The sequence below is a fragment of the Vicugna pacos genome, chromosome 14 (assembly GCF_048564905.1).
Source record: "Vicugna pacos chromosome 14, VicPac4, whole genome shotgun sequence".
NCBI classification, from domain to species: Eukaryota; Metazoa; Chordata; class Mammalia; order Artiodactyla; family Camelidae; genus Vicugna; species Vicugna pacos.
The window spans coordinates 55,951,213-55,968,557 of NC_133000.1; the positions used below are offsets into that span (position 1 = coordinate 55,951,213).

At 34.0% G+C, this 17,345-nt stretch overlaps 1 long non-coding RNA gene across 1 annotated transcript in view; it reads right to left on the reverse strand.

The window, feature by feature from the left end:
- LOC140685535 (uncharacterized) overlaps positions 1–16,921 on the reverse strand; it is a 57,884-nt gene extending 40,963 nt beyond the window's left edge. The window contains exons 1-2 of the long non-coding RNA XR_012058791.1: positions 16,834–16,921; positions 13,663–13,751 (exon numbers count right to left, since the gene is read on the reverse strand). This is a non-coding gene — a long non-coding RNA (uncharacterized lncRNA). The remainder of the gene's footprint in view (positions 1–13,662; positions 13,752–16,833) is intronic.
- Between the last annotated feature and the right edge of the window lie 424 nt (positions 16,922–17,345).

A 17,345-nucleotide genomic window follows, 5' to 3' on the forward strand; every position in this document is an offset into this window, starting at 1 on the left:
ATATGGAGGGAAGTTTGAATACCTGAGCAAAATTTAGCCCACATCTATTAGGACTTTAAGATTTTAAAAATTACTTATAACTGTATATAATATCTTTATATGTTTTTGTTAATTTCTTAACATTTTATGTATTGGATCAAGGAAAATGCATTTTTGCCTATTCTACCCTGATAAAAACTGTATGTCCAATAACTTTTTACTCTTATCTCTTTTGTTTACAGTGACCTATAAATTAAAAATATTGCCAGACATACAACTGTGACCAACTGACTGATTTAACCTATGTATATTATGAAGCAACTGCAGAAAAGTATTTCTGATTCTGTAATTTGTTTTGCATAAAATAGAGAGTTAAAACCACACTTGTGTTAAGTAAATTAATGGAGTTGACGACATACTGCTGGTTTTATCTAGGAAGATTTTCTAATATATTTTGTGCTATAACATGTTTTAAACATGTACTTTTGTCATTTAAATTGTATAGGTTTGTATAAATACCGTAATGAAAATATACACCTCTCATGTATATATTTACTGATATGATAAAGTCATTATAAGCCTAGCAAATGTCTACATACTTTGAATATCTATCAACTATATTATATTAGCATAAGTTAAACAAACATTTAAGTAAAAATGGTGATGCAAAAATTTAGAGGAGCCTAAAACTGTACTGGTGTCTGATATATTTGCAATTGTCATGTCTTTTTAAATCATCATTTAAGCCATTCATATTGCATATTATTTGTCAGTCTCTAATAAAAAGGACTATGTTCATTCAATTATGTTGTAAGACATGAAAGATTTAATAGGGAGAAGAAGTCATTTCTAATTTATGTAAAATATAAGTTTGCTGGAATACCCAGTTGCTTTCACTTGTAAGACAATTACATTCTCAACATCACAGTCCTTGAAGATACTTGAAGACTGTTAATAATGTGCCATTTATACTGTAGTCATTATGTTTCATTATTATATTGAAGAGAGAACATTAATATACCTTTCATATTTTTATGATTATATATAAATTATGAATATACATGTATGACTATATTGTGTTATTCATTGCTCAATAACTCTTAGCAAATGTTTATTGAGCACATATTATATGCTAGACATTATTCTATGAACTGGGAATAAACAGTGAAAAGCAGTAGACAAGCACAAATAAATCAGGTTAAGTAGTAATAGGAGTTATGGAAAAAATTCAGCAAAATCAGAGATAGGGCAGGCCTATCATGGGGGGATGTTTTTTGCTTTACACAGGGCGGTGAAAGCAAGCCTTCCTGAGTAAGTGACTTTAAACAACAAACTTGAAGAGATGGAGTGAACCAAGAAACATCAAGGAAATAGTTCTCCAGGTAGATGGTGTAACAAGTTCAAAGCCCTTTGGCATGTTTAAGGGCTGCAAGAAGTGGAATGAGCAAGGTGAAGACTGAGACTGAAAGTAGTGAGTGAGGTGGCAGTGAGAGGAAATGAGGGAAGAAAGCCTCAAATTGGTCTAAGCAACTGGATGAATGAAGCTGCCATTAACCAATGTGGGAAAACCTGAAGATGAAGCAGGTTTGAGATCTCTGAATAAGGAGTTCTAAGTTAGATTAATTAAGGTTGGTATGTCATCAGACATCCCACTATAATGGCTGAGTTGATTATTGTACGTCCATTCTAGAACACAAGAGGGAAGTCTGGACTGGAGATAAAACGTTAACACTTACTATCATAAAGTTGGATTTTAAAGTTTTGAAAATGGATGCAATCACTAGAGAAGGAAAGACAGGAAGAGCAGAGATGCCCAGGGACTGGTTCAGAGACCACTGTTTAGAAATGAATTAAAAACCTGGAGAGGACTCGAAGCTGAAAGGTATGAAAAGGCTATTCAGTAGGGACAGTGGCTATGCTATAGGACTGGCAGCCCCAGCAAACTCGTGGCCTGACAGGAAGCAAGCGAGAAGTGTAAGTACTTTGAAATATGTCTCCCTCACCTTCCAAACTCCTCCTATTTCATTCCATCTGTTGATCCCAATAGGAAACCAGAGGGCAGGGAGCTCAGTTGAAGCAGTCCCTAGAAGCTAATCTTCTGGGACAGGTCAAGAGGGAATAAGAGAATAACAGATCAGTAGGGGGAAAGGGAGAGTATCTAGCACATATGAAATGGAGAGTGAGTTGGATTTAACTAGGGTTGGTGACGATTCTAGAAAGTATGGTAGAGGAGGAGAGAACAAGGAAAAATTGAGGATACACACAAGAAAGGCACCATTATCATCATCATCATCATCATCATAATGGAATATGCACTCTGTAGGAGGAAAGTAAGAAAAGGAAATAGTTAAAAACAGCAGGATCAACAGATTACAGGTTGTGGGATATTTGAAGGACTGCTGGAGTTAGGTTAGTATAGAACGTGGTTAGAAAAGAAAGGAGGGGTGATAAAAGAGGGTGATGTCCTCCCTGGTTGCAGGTATTGTTTGAGGTCATTGTACGATGATGGACTTGTGTGGATGAGGAAGACTGGAGAACAAATAATCAGAAGAATTAGTCTGGGGATGGAGAGAAAGAGGAATTCATCTTGTGAAGAACCTGAAATCACCTTAACTCTTTTTCATGTTAGCCTGGACGCCAAGAGTGGTAGGTAGTATCTGATCAAGAAGTAGCTAATTATGGGGATGTCTTTATTAATAAATGTGATACAGTTCTCTTTATAATTAGTTCATAGCATTCATTAGCAAATTGAAGAAGAAAAATGAGTGTTAGACTGTTTAGGGGTATTTTCCAGAAGATATTGGTATTATTTAGGTCATATTTTGAGTATTTGATTAGGAATATTTGTTCAATCAGAAATATTTTTCACTACTTAATGCCTATTTTATAGATGATAGTTTTGAATAATAATTAAATATCACAACTTACTCACTGTGTCTTTGGAGGAAATAAGCTAGCACTTACTTCTGTCTTTGAAAAGAAGGGAGAGTTAGGAATAGACAGATTTCTTGTGGGCAGAAATTAATAGAAAGGAATCACTATAACAGTGGGAGCCTTGGGCAGACAAGCTATCTGTCTCATTGATGTTCTGAGTTTCAAACAGACACTTTTAATTTTCTCAGATGAAGCCTAGGGAAAACCTAAGAGCAATGAAGTCATGTCATGGACCAGGAGAGCTCACCAAGATCCTATCTGTCACCAGCCATATCCATCCTCAAGAATAGATGCCCAGGCATTGAGAATATATACTCTGGGAAGAGGGACTGGAATATGGGAATGTCAGACAATGAAAACTGCCACGGAGGAAAGGGAAGGTAGGATCATGGTGGAATGGGTAGTTGCTGCCATTTCTATTTATGTTCACAAATACAATAAATATTTCTCTAATTTTGATGTGTGTGTTTAATTATGTAGTGTGACAAGGAAGATTTGGATAAACTAGCCTGCATTCATGACTTGCTGCTGATTCTCTGTTCCTGGTATATATTATTGTAGGGAAGAAGCATGTTGGGGAGGGAGGAGAGTTTGGAGCACTACTGATTGGACTTTTATGATCTGAAAGTATAGAATTGGAATAGATGATGGCTGCATTTATCTGTGATTATTCTTTTTCTTTCCCTTTAATTCAACCAAAGGAAAAAATGCTTTGAGGGTTATTAACTAGGAAAATAAGTCTAGTAACTTCAGAACAATGTCCATTCCACTCCTGCTGAAACATTTTGGAGTACTAAACACACTGATAAAAGAAGGAGACATGATTAGATTCGACTGTATGTCTTTTACTGCAAAATGAACATTTTCTTTATATCACCCAGTTTTACTTTTTGCTGTAGTACTTATCATTCTTTGAGTTTACATTCTTCAGTTGTAATTTACTTGCTTCTAGTCTGTTTCTTCCCCAGTGAAGATGACTGAAAGGATCTTGTTTGCCTTGATTAGCTCTGTATGCTTAGATCTTGGAATGAAACTAGGAATAGAATGAATGAATGAATGAATGATGGATGAGTGCTATATTTTCAAATGTTTGATCCAGAAATGCCCTCAGGTGACATATTCACTAAAAAAGACTTCTTTCAAGAAATACTATTCACAAAGGCCTAGTTCTTTCATGTCTCATGTTTTAAGGAAATAACTGTACCACAAGCTCAATTCAACTAAACATAAGCCTTTGAAGTACTTCTACAAGAAACCTCACCCACATATACATGTACATGCAAAGCTGGACACCACAGAGTTTAAAATGCTGCTACATTATAAAAGGAATTCAATAGAATAAAATGATTTTTATATATGTATATATATTTGTCTATGGTTTAGATATCTTTTCTAAAAACAACTGAAGAACACTTAGATTCTTCATCAATGCCTTTAAAAAGAAAATCATCATCATTATTGAATACTCCAAATATGCCTTTCCCTTGCTGCCAGAAATAAGGGGGCAAAGTCTATTTAAATAAAACAATGCACATTCTGAATGTTTTATTAGCCAAATCCCTGTGAAAGTTATTTATTCAATGTTTCTTTCAAAAGATATACTCCATTAGTTTTTGGATCATATCAAAGGATTACTGAAAATGATTTTGCTTTAAATAAAGGTGAGTATTATGATTCTAAACATAATGATTCAGTGGTTATTTAAACATAAAATCAGAATAGAGTCCAATAAACTTACTAATCTATGTCACTTAGATTATCACCCCAAATTACACAAAAAGCACAGGGATAAATTATATAATGCCCATTAACACTAGTTTGAAACAACTTTGCAGCAGGCAAACAGAGTCACAGAATGATGAAACTAGCAGTTCCTTCAATTTTTAATATAAAGTAGATCCAATTTATTTGAAAATAATAATTTTCTTTAATAATTAAATGAGATAAAAGTGATCTGTACTTTCTTTTTTGAAAAGCTATATTATGAAAAATTTGATACAGCAAATAATTTCCTTTGAGAAAAATGGTCTATTATGTAGAGTATTAAAGATAAAATTTGATTTGATGTATGCACTCTCATTTTGAAAGCTCTATTGTCAAGTGCTAAAATATCTCTTGGCTTGACATTTGTTCTGAACTTCAAAATATATCAAATAGTTGGAGGCATTTTTTGATATCACTGGAAGAAGCCATTGCTTAGCCACTGAACTTAGAAAGTTTAGGAAAGATAAATAAATTTGAAATAACCACCTGCAACATAAACTGAGGCAGAGTATCAATATATAAAATATTTTCACTGAATGCCTTAAAATATTTAAAAGTCATAAAGACAAGTTGTTATATTTTCAAAGGATCTATAGGAAACTATACATATTTATTGCAATAATAAATTACTTTACCTAGTCAAACTGGATTTTTCTTGCCAATTCTCCCTCTATTTTAACTTTCATGAAAATCTGTCTCAAATTTCAATATTATGTACATATGTATGCACATGGCCATGTGTCAGTATGTCCTGTTCACTGCCCCTGTTTTCACCCTGGTCCAAATTTGTTCCTGCCTGGATTACTCTTACTGCCTTCTCTCTGTCTTTCACAATTTCATTTACAGGTCTGTCTGATTCATCTTACATAGAACAGAGTCAGTGCCATCCCAAATCACTTTACTCAACTGAACAAAATCCTATTATTGCTTTCCAATGCCATTTGAAATGTACACTCATTCTACTGGCTCTCGTGGCCCTATATAGCCTGCTCTTTTATATTTGTGTGTGGAATCCCATACAAAATTGTTTCTGGTTAAAGATATGATTAAACTCAAAAAGAACAAGGCATTGGTCTTATCAGGTACCTCTTTACTCAGAAATAGCTGTACTTAGAATGTGTCAATTGCCTGTTAAAATTTTGGGTATAGCATAAGCTGCAAACAAAACCCTTGAGTTTGAGATGCTGGCCTATAGTATTTATTTTTCATCAATGGTATATTATGATGCTCTTTCCCAATTGCCTGACTACATTGGTACAATAACCAAAGCGTGGAGGTAGGAATGGTACTCTCACAATTGAAATGAGTTGACACACTTCCCAAATTTCTATGTCTTCTCAAATGGCATTAGGCTACTGGATTAAAAGTATTCATGTGAAGGATGAAGAACAGTTTCTCCCAAGAGCCACAATACTGTTTTTATCAAACTGGAAATAGGTACTTCCAATGACCTCATCTTTATTTTATACCTTTGTTTTATATTTTGTGTTAGTAATTTGTCTTCTCATTTTATGGCACAAAGAGGCAATGAATAGTTTTGCTATTCTGGCTGGGATGATGGCCTCTAAATAGGAAGGTGTGATTGCTTGGTTTGTACCCTGCGGGCATGACAGAACGCATCTGGAACCCAAGTTATCTGTTGAGACGGATCCTAGTACTGTTAAAGTCAATTGATAAAAGTGAGTGGGATGGTTCTGACTAGTCCATCAAAGGCAGATTCTTCAAGAATAAAGCTTTGAGTTTCTACAAGAGGAAAATAACATGGCTATGTTGAATTTCTGGCTGAAGGTAAAAGAGGAAGGAAATTGTTTGCTTTTTGATGTCATTATCAGTATGGTTAAGGGAAGACTCCAATAAGTATACACATGTCTTCCTTACTTGTTGGATCAATCATAATTTTCTGCATAGTATTTAACTTTCCCTCTTGTGTACTCCTACTTTTTGTATAAGCTATGTGTGGTGGTTAATTTTATAATTTAGTCCCGGAATCACAAAATAAGATAGAATTTTGCCAGACAGAGAGAGAAGTTGTGTACTAGAGAAGAACAAATCTGACTCTATATTGGATCTGTTCCTTTGGCGTTGATGGCTGTGCCCTGTAGTCTAGGCTTAGTCTTGCTAGCTCTGCACTCACATAAAGATAACAAGTAGCAGAATAGAGAATAACATTTGTTGGAGTTTTTGCAGGAGCACCATGAGCTGGCCCACCTGGACAGCTGCAGGAACACAGAATTCCTACACCAAGAAGTTTGCAACAACCAACCACACTCCCTCCTCTGTTTTTTGTTTTGTTTTGTTTTGTTTTTTTGTATAAAAGGAGCCTATATTCTGACTGGAGCAGGACGGTTCTCCAAGACATTATTCTGCCATCCTCTCCATCTGCCGGCTTTCTGGATAAAGTTGCTATTCCTTGCCCCAACACCTTGTCTCCCGATTCATTGGCCTGTCGTGAGGCAAGCAGAACGAGTTTGGACTCGGTAACAAAATGTTTATCGTAGTAGTCAAAGTAACATTTATTACAATTTTAGCTTATTATAAATCTCACAAACTTCATCCATTTCAGTTAGAATTTTATCATCTGCCATTTAATCTTCATATAATCTTATCATTACTTTTAAAGCTCTGGAATAAATTTAATTATTTCATGGTTTCTATTTATTTTCTCTTTGCTCCCCTTTCTTCTTCTCTTAATCAGTTTTGTCAGGGTTTTGTTTATCATAGCAATTTTCTCAAATAATACTTTAAAATTTTGTTTTGTTATTTACTTATTCCTTCCTTCCTTTCTTTCTGTATTTCTCTTCTGTGTCTCTGTTTCTCTATCTTCCCTTTTCCCCTCCCAGTTACATAATAATTTTTATGGTTTTAAAGAAATAAACTAGTGAAGTTCTGAGACCTTCCCAAATCAGCACATTCAAATCCAGCCGCCAACTCTTCACCTCCATTTAAATATCTTATTAGCATCTAAATATTATCAGGTCCCTAACTGAGCTGCTGACTTTCTGTCCTAGTCCCCTGCTCCTTTTAGTATCACCTAACTCACTAAATGAAAATTCTATTCTTACACTAGCTCAAGGTTAGTTTCATGGGGTCATCCTTTCTTTTTCTATATATCACTGTAGTTAACACTGTTAGCTTAATCTTCAAAATAAATTCAGAAATAGAGCTTTTTTTACCTCTTCCATAATTACCACCTTATGCAAAACATTATCGTTTCTCACTTACATTATTGCAATAGCTTCATAATTAGTCTCAGTGTCTACCTTTGCCCCCTATTGGCTCTTTTCAATATAGCAGCCAGAATGATCTCATTAAAATTATAAATCACTCCCCTGCTCAAAATACTTTATGGCTTCCTATTACACTCCAAGTTACAGCCAAAGTCCATAAACTTACTCCCAAAGTCCTACTATCGTCAAGGATCGTTTTTTCCAGGGATTTCAACATTAGAATATTTGTGGGAATGGTGATTTTATGGTATTTTCAGGAATTAATTTAGAATAAGAAAATTCTAGGTTCAATTTAAGATTTTGCTTTGCACAGTTACCCATCTTACCTTGTCTGTGCTTTAGTTTATCTGTTTGCAAGAAATGCTAATTTATCTCATATGTTTGCTGTACACATTAAAGATGGCATGCCTACAAAGGAATCAGTGTAGCATCTAATACATGGCTGCTTAATTATGGTAGCAATTATTATTATTATATTATTATAACTTTGACATGAATATATTTTATTCAATTGAATGTATAAGAAAATGAAAGTATAGAAATATCCATATATAAGCTTGACCTTTGCATGTTACATTGTTTAGAAGGCAATTTTTTTTTAAGAGAATTGCATTTTGCACTGCACTTCATACTCATGTGTTTAAGGAAAGGGGAAAAAAAAACCTAAGAGATAAAAATTTCCATTTTGCTATAAAATAGTTCAGATTCACTACTGAAATCTTTGAATTTCTATTTTTCTTTTTCTAATTTTCTTTCATTATAGTCATTGTTAGCCATTTCAAGCCAATTCTACTTTTTTGCTTTCTTCTACCATAATTTATACAATTGTAAGTTTATGAAACTAATCACATAAAAATTAAATGCTTCCCATGTGTTAACACAATGCAGAGCTCAAAGCAATCTCCAAAAAAATTTGAAGAAAGACCTTCTTATTCAAACAGTACATTTATTATAGTTATTCATGAAGAACATACACACACACACACATTCACTAAAATGGAATTTGTTATACACACTAATATGGAACTTGGTACACACATATGCAACAGAGTCATAACACACTAAATGGAATTTTTTATTAGAATGTTTTGCAACTGTGCTTGTCTTAGTCTGATTGGGCTGCTCTAACAAAATACCACAGATTGGGTGCCTTGTATAACTGCCATTTATTTCTCAAAGTTCTGAAGGCTGGAAAGTTTCTTGTAAGAAACCTCTTCCTAGTTTGTTGCCTTCTTACTGTGTACCCACATGGTGGGGTGTGTGTGTGTGTGTGTGTGTGTGTGAGAGAGAGAGAGAGAGAGAGAGAGAGAGAGAGAGAGAGAGAATGCAAGCAAACTCTCTGGGTTCTACTCATAAGGGCGCTAATCTCATCATGATGACCCCATCCTTATGACCTCACCTAAACCTACCCACCTCACAAAGACTCCACCTCCTAATGCCATCACATTGGGAGTTAGGACTTCAACTTTTAAATGGGGGGGGGAGGCACAAACATTCAGTGTATAACAGTACTCATTCCCTCTATGTCATTTCTCCAGCCTTTTCCACCAAGTAAAAGCATGTATACACTTCGCAGTCCTTTACTTCTATGATTTCATAGAATTTTGTACCTCTCATCAGTGTTAATATTTATGAAAATGGATGATTATACAGTTTTCTACTCCACTTACAACTGAAAAAAGAGATGAGTTACTTTGCAGAAGTCATCTTCATATATATCTATATCTATATCTATATATCTATATCTATGATTCTCAATAGATACGGGGCACATGTCTATTTAATATAATTAAAACATTCAAGTATATTTCTCTGTTCTTATTGTTACTTATTAGTATTGCTATTTATATTGCATCACAAACATGCTCTTTAGATCCTTGACTAAAACAGTTTTTTATAAATTCCTGATGGAAGATCAAGACTGATGATATCTTAGTCAATTCAATTCTGTCAATATCTTATTGAATGATTATGGAGACAAGAACTTAAGAACATATTGAGAAATACTCTTTTAGTAAAATCAGGTGATTCTAGAAGTGCATAGGTTTCCTATGGCAGCTAAATGTATGCCCATAAATACAGGCTGCCTGTTTCAATCCTCTGTGGTGATCCAACTGCTTTGAGTACTCTCAATTCCAATCACTGAAGAATCAATGTTTCCCATTTATTGGGGTCACGGACAGACTGATTTCTCTCAAAACTAGCATACTTTTAACAATGAATGTTATGTAGTGACTCATTTTGGACCACCATTATTTAAATTGATCCTGATTTTCAGTGTTTTTTTTTTTCTTAATGCAGAAAAAAAGGAGGCTGATTATTTTCCAATACTGCATTCTGAATAATAAAACAAGATGCCTACCTCAGCAGTCTTGCCCTGCAAACAGGGTCCTCTTTGAGAGTCTGTCCCACTCCCGATCATTTTAAACTGTTTTATACAGGCCAATTTCTCATGAGGTGGCTTATTTTCATTAAGCTTTTAAATTTAATATGTGCTCAAAACAGAAATAATTGTTCGTTCATCTTTTTTATTCTGCACAGAGAAATAAGGAAAAATGAATTAAAAATTTTTGCCATTTGGTCGTAATAATTAATACAAATTAATACCTAATTCATTTACTTAGAAGAATGCATTCTAAACTAAAGCATATTAAACATGGGTTTAACCATCTATATTCTACAGTGAACAACAACATTCTTCAGGAAATTCCCTATACAATGCTCTACAGATTTCTAAAAGATGTTTAATCATTAATTTCATTTCATTTCCTGCTCCATCTGCCCTTCCAGATTATGAGGTTACATAACTGAAGTATTCAGAATCTTTGCCAAGAATTAAATCCAACTTTTCTCACTTCTACTAATTAAACCACAGATACAGAACTGATATGATTTCTTCATATTCATGAGTACTGGACGGAGGAGCACTTGATGTTTAGGTGTCCATCATCAATCAATATGTGATACTTTTGTTCTTTGAGGTTTTAATATCAAATATCACTTTTGTATAGTATGTGCTAAAATATCCCAGTTTAAGGAAATTCAGGTAAAAAGTACTTGTTAAAAATAATTGAATAACTTCCCTTCAACGCTTTTGGGTTAAATCTACATTTGAATGTAGTTTAAATCTTCCCTTCTTCAGCTAATTCAGAGACTATGAGAATTGTGAATACTTAGTATACAATTCAAAGTTTACGCTGCATTCTGTGAAAAAAAAAATGCAGATTAACGAAGTCAAATCTTGTTTTAAGGGGAGATGAAGCCTACTGAGAAATGCTTCTAAATGGTGCATAACTATTTTATGAATCAGGCAGAATGAGCTGGTGTAGGGTTATAAAACAATTAATGTTATTCACTGGGCCTAGAGTGGTATAGTAAGAGTCCAGTGCTAATAGCATTTCATCATTGGAAGTAGCAGAGAACAAGAACCTATTTATCACTGAGCTCTAACTGCAAGTACAATTTATGGCTGGAAGTTTTTGTTTCTGTTATGCTGATAGAACAAATAAAATGTGGGAAGAATTAATTTTCTGGAAGTCATGTCAACAATGAAGACATTCAAAAAGGATCAGACAAAACCAAAAACAGGAAAGAAACTGCTTTAACGCCGTGTCACATTGATGAACTGTATAATCAAATTTCGCTAATCAATTCAGTAGTAATTTAAACATCTCCATAATTTTCAGTGAATAAAATACAACGGTAAGTCACTGGAGATAAAAAAGGTTTTTAAATGTATATTCATTAGTTTATAGTGTACAGCATATAATGACTGACTTCATTTACAGTAGGCAGTTTGCTTTAGTAAATTACCAGAAGCATCAAAAGAAATTGAAACACACCCAACAATAAATGGATACAGCAGACACTACTAATTATAAGAACATTTTAATATTTGGAGACATCATTATTCACTGGGCAGAGAATATATGCAAACAGTCACATTACACATTTTTATGGCAAGACTGAAAACATTTTAATATTAAAATCAGAAATGAGAACATATTCAAAGAAAAGAAATTGAGGGAAAAATCATAATACACATTATTTCATTGCATAATGGTGCGAAGTTTATGACTTGAACTATGAAGTAATTGTGTATTCAATTCCTGCCTTCATGTGATAGGGTGAAAAGCTTGAGCTTATAGTGGTAAAAGATTTTTGGAGCAAGATATAAATGTGTTAAATGCTGCCAAATCTAGATTTTAAGTCTCTATAACTAGATTTTATGCTATACAGTGGTATAATTTGACAAAGTGATAATAGACTTCAGTGAGGGAAGAACTGAATTATACCAGCTTTGAATAGAAAATCTTATTTGAAGACTCAACCACTCTCATGTTTAGCTAGAGTATTATACTTTAATGAGAAACAGGCACTCAGATGCCAATCAGCAAGTCTAGACACTATTTCAATATTGTGTGACTAGATGAGAACTCTAATTTGATTCCCTTGTTCTGAGAATTAATATTCAACATTCGTGGTGTAATAGACCTCTGTACATTTCTCTTGTCCTGCTCTGATGGAAAGGTAAGAAAATTTCTGCCTCTGTTCCTTCATATTCTTACCCAGATGCTTTGATTCTGAGGTATTTCTAATCATGGAATTCACTTGCTTGAACTCCATCGGTGGATTCCAATCACTTTCAGGATGCAGTTAAACATCCTTAACATTCTCCAAAAAGTCTCCCATCATCAGTTCTCACTTATATTTCTGGTTTTATCTTCTATCCATACACAGTGATTTACTTAAACACTGGTAAAGCACAGTCACGAAACGGCCAGGAGGGACCCCAGCTGATGGCCCCATGCTGTGCCAGGCATTATCAGTGAAGGTTTTGACCTTGGGTGGTTGGAGGATTTCCATCTGAGACCAGGGGTACGTGAGTGGTGAAGACCTTCGATTGCTCTTTCCTTGGCCGTCTTCCTCTGGGTTCTGATCATACTTCCCCTGACATACAAATGTGGCAAACTCCTTCTAATCACTGAGATCTTCATACCTGGTGTTTCCTCTTCCTGAAAATCTCTCCTGCCCCCTAACATTTTTGTCTAAGTATTAACACATCTTCCAGGTTTCAAAGTAAGTGTTACTTAATCTTCACCTCGGGCTGCATTAAATTTTCCTTAGATACTATTCTGTACTTTGCCTGCACAAAACAAACTGACTCTAAACCAGTGTTTTTCTATAGTGGAGCTATAATCACTTGAGTTCATATTAAAAAATGCCCATTCTTAGAGTCCACTTTATAACTAATGTATCCAACTCTTTTTGCTATGGCTCAAGCATGGACAGTTTAGCGAGATCCTTCGTGGTTCTTATGCAAGTTACAATTTAAGAACCACTCTGCTGCAGATAGCACTTAAGAACACTTTGCTCACCTAGCACAGAGCTTAGCATACAATTGGTACTTGAAATATTGTTGAATGAAGAATGAACATCAAAACTAGTTCACGTATATGAGTTTACTTTCAAGTGTCAGTTTGTGAACTTAAGTAATATGGAATAAGCTGGGATTTGTTAAAGCTTGACTATAATAAAACTTTTATGCTGTTTTTCAAATATCACTGATGCCGAATCCTTCAACAGAAGAGTTTTTCCTGCTTCAAGGTCCCTGTTGTATAGTTGCCATAAAATAAATCCTAAATGACTGGTCAATATTAATCTATCACTTCCCACATGTTTCCTCCTTCTCCTCCTCCTCCTTTATCTTTCCTCTTTTTTTTTTGTTTATCTCTATTTATATGTTACATTTTCGTACCTTATTAACTGCTCAACTTGTATGTTCAACTTTTCTGGTTCCCACTGGTACCCAAGTGGATGGTTTCAATCTTCCTCGGGCTCTCAAGCCTAAACAAATGAGAAGGTAAATAATATGGATGTGGAAAAAAACCATTGAAAATATAGTTATACTAGTGATGATTGCTGTTTTGATATATAAATCAGATAACTACATTTTTGGTGTTAGTGTTGACTTTTTTACACTTACAAATTTGTACAAGTCAAATAAGACAGCATCAGTTTCTGAATCAATTACATTTGTAATTGATCTGTATTTTCATCTCATAGGATGTTTTGAGGCTCAGTAAAGTTCTGAGGTTCATTTAAATAACTGGACAAAAGCTTTATAAAATGTTATTCATTTTGACACATATAGTCAGAGTCTTGTGTGGGTAAACCCTGAAATAGTTTACTGTGTAAAATTATCATTCCATAAACCCATACAAAGTACCTATGTATCTCTGAGTAAAAGATTTAGGGTTTTTCTACTTCTGGGAATGCTAATGTTAAGATAATAGAATATTAGATTATGAGGAACCTTAGAGGATTTCCAGTCTAAATGAGAATTGCACAGATAAACATGAGGAACTTAGGGATTTGGACAGTTCAGTGATTTGCTCAACTGAGAAGCAGTAACGAGATGAGAAGTCACACGTGCTAACTCCCAGTGACATTCTCATTTCACCACATGATAAAAGATTTGAACTAATATTACCTCCCTGTCTAGTGTCTATAGCCTGTGTCGCCCATGGAGAATAAGCATATCTATGTCTATTTAGGTTTCTAAGCAAGGAGATTGCAATTATTTTCTGATTACTGGAATCTGCCAAATGATAGCATCTTTTCAAGCAATAGATTAGTTTGGATGTCATATGTTTCAGTTTTTGAAGCTACAAATTTAACATACATAAACACTCTCACTTTCACATAGAGGGAAGTTGCCAGTAAATATATATGATATAAATCCTTTTTGTTACAAATTAGGGATGTAAAAACTCTTTTTTCCTCTTGACAAAGTCAAGGCTTAAAAATCACTAGCATTTTCTGGTGCTTATTTGAAAAAAGTATATTTCAATTGAATTTGTAAAGACGTACAAATAAGGACGTAACTGCTGTGCCTTAGGGTGATGATTTTCACATCTGTTTTATTAAGGACCGTTACTAATAGAAAACAATTTTGCTGCTGTTGTTTCTAGGGGAATAGTCTGAGAAGGGGAAGGTGTAAAAACTCACTGAGTCTCCAGCTGGAGAACAGTACATTATATTATAAGTCAAAATGACAAGAATATTGCAGAAAAGGTCACAATTTTGAATGCATTTTCCTTCTACAGCATTTTTCTGGTTAAAGTCTTTGGTTCAATTAAATGATATCTATGAGACATGTTTTAATTATGGTTTTTTTGACTAATAGAGAAAGTAAATTTATTCCTACATATATGATAACATTCATGACAAAAAGAAAGCTGTGTGGCTAGAGTAAAAACATACTTCATCGTGACAGAACTACAGAACAGTCTCTCCATTTTACTGCCCCACATTTTACATATTAACTGTATGCACTGTATTATTGAAAGAAAGCCATGGGTGTTAATTTTGAATGTATGTAAGTTGTTTTAGAAATTTTAGAAATACAACATACACTTACTTATCTGAATGCCTCAATATGGTGGTGACAGAAATAAAAAGCATCTCTAGTCACATTTCTGAATATAAAATTCTAAATGACTCTCCTACGTAGTCATATCTCATCAAGAGCTGTCATGGTTTATATTTGTTTATTTACTTTCATGATGTTAACACTAGATTCTTCATTTAGTGGACACTAGATTAAGTCACCTGATTTGAGCTTGATTCTGTCATGGCTGTCTTTCAGCTTGAAAGCAAATCTCTGACATTATCTTTGAGGTTAATAAAATCTTTAATTAATTTCTATTCTTGGTTTTACTCATCTCTTACAGTCTCTAATCTAGTGAGAGATGAAGTATTTTTGAGACTCATGATGTCAAGAGAAGGGCACCCATCGTTAATTAGTATCTGTCATGACTTAATGTATTACTGGAGACTGCCAAGTGTGAGAAAGCTCATTTTATTAAAAAAAACCAAAACCATAAAATGGACAATTATGCCCTCATCTGGAAGTCATTCTTGGCTTTCTAGAATATGTGAACAGAGGTTTTTGAGGTGGTTCCTGAGTTTTCATTATTTCTTTTTGCGGTAGTCAAAGAGAAAATTTGACTTTTGAAGTCATCATTTACTTATAATACACTTTTTCTTTAAAGTGAGAGTAAAGCAGTACATGATTTTCACACACTATAATTTTATTAACATTTAAAAAATAACTTAAAATCACGTTTTTATGTTATCTGAACTAATATGATCATTGCCTGATTAGACAAAAATTAGATTTTTAACATTTTGATCTCTGTATTAATAACTCAATAAGACACCTTCTATTTATTTGTATCCCTCAGTAAATTTTATAATTATTTAACTAATTAGATTCTGTTGCTTTAATAGAAAAATGCTTATTTTAGTATAGATAGGGAAATAAATCTTTACTGTAATATAATATATTCTAATATTGTGTAACATATAATACATTATAATATATAGTGGGTTTGTCAACACCGTATCTTATGAGTTTTACAAAAGTTACAGTACCATAGTAAGTGTAAAAGTGCTCCAAAATAGTTTCCAATAAAAAATAAAAACGAAAACCTTTGTAGATGTCTCTTCCTGTGCGATATATTTTGTCAATTATTTTTTGCTAATTTTCACTTTTAAGTTATTCATTTTAAATCAAAATAGCAATGACTCCAATTTATTCTTCCCTTTTCAGATACTGAGTATATGTATATATTCAGATGGAAAATGTCCTCAGTGATTTTAAAAAAACATATTTCACTATTCGGTAAGGTCTTACTTTTAGAGTAATTTTTACTAAAAAAAGAGTTCTGTATATTAGTGTCATGGTGATTATGGCGATGGAATATTTTATAAGCTATGTAAGTCATAGAGCCTACTCTGTCTCACACATCCAATGGGTTCTCGACATTGCAAACAAAGTTATTTTTTAAATGCAAATTTAACAATATCACTACATTGATAAAATCTGTTTTACTTCTCATTATTCAAGGCCCGAAACACACACCTTGAACGGGGCCTGTGAGATCTAGTATTTCTCGTCCTTCTGAGACCTCCTGCTTTCACCTCCCCCTTTTCTTCTCCAGCCTCCTGCGGTCCCGTCTCACTGGCGGGGCATGCCTTCCTCAAGCACCCCACGCTCGTCATCTGCCTCAGAACGTCCACGTGTACTGTTTCTCTGCTAGAAATTCTCCTCTTCCCCAACACTGAACTTTATCTACGTAACTTCTAAAAATTCTTTGTTACAGCTAAAAGTTATTTTTGCAGGAAACCTTCCCTCATCTCCCAAACTAGCCAGATGTGCTTTATACGCTTTTAAAGCAGTAATTTATTATTTCTTTTTTTAATAAACATTGACTGTATTCTGCAATTTTTAATTACTCGGGTGACTCTTTGTCTTCTGCCACTAGGCTGTAAGCTGTCAAACGATAGGGTGTATCATTTTTCTCACATTTTTATTACCAATGCCTGGCCACAGCAGATACTCTATAAACACATTCTAAACGAATGAACGAATGG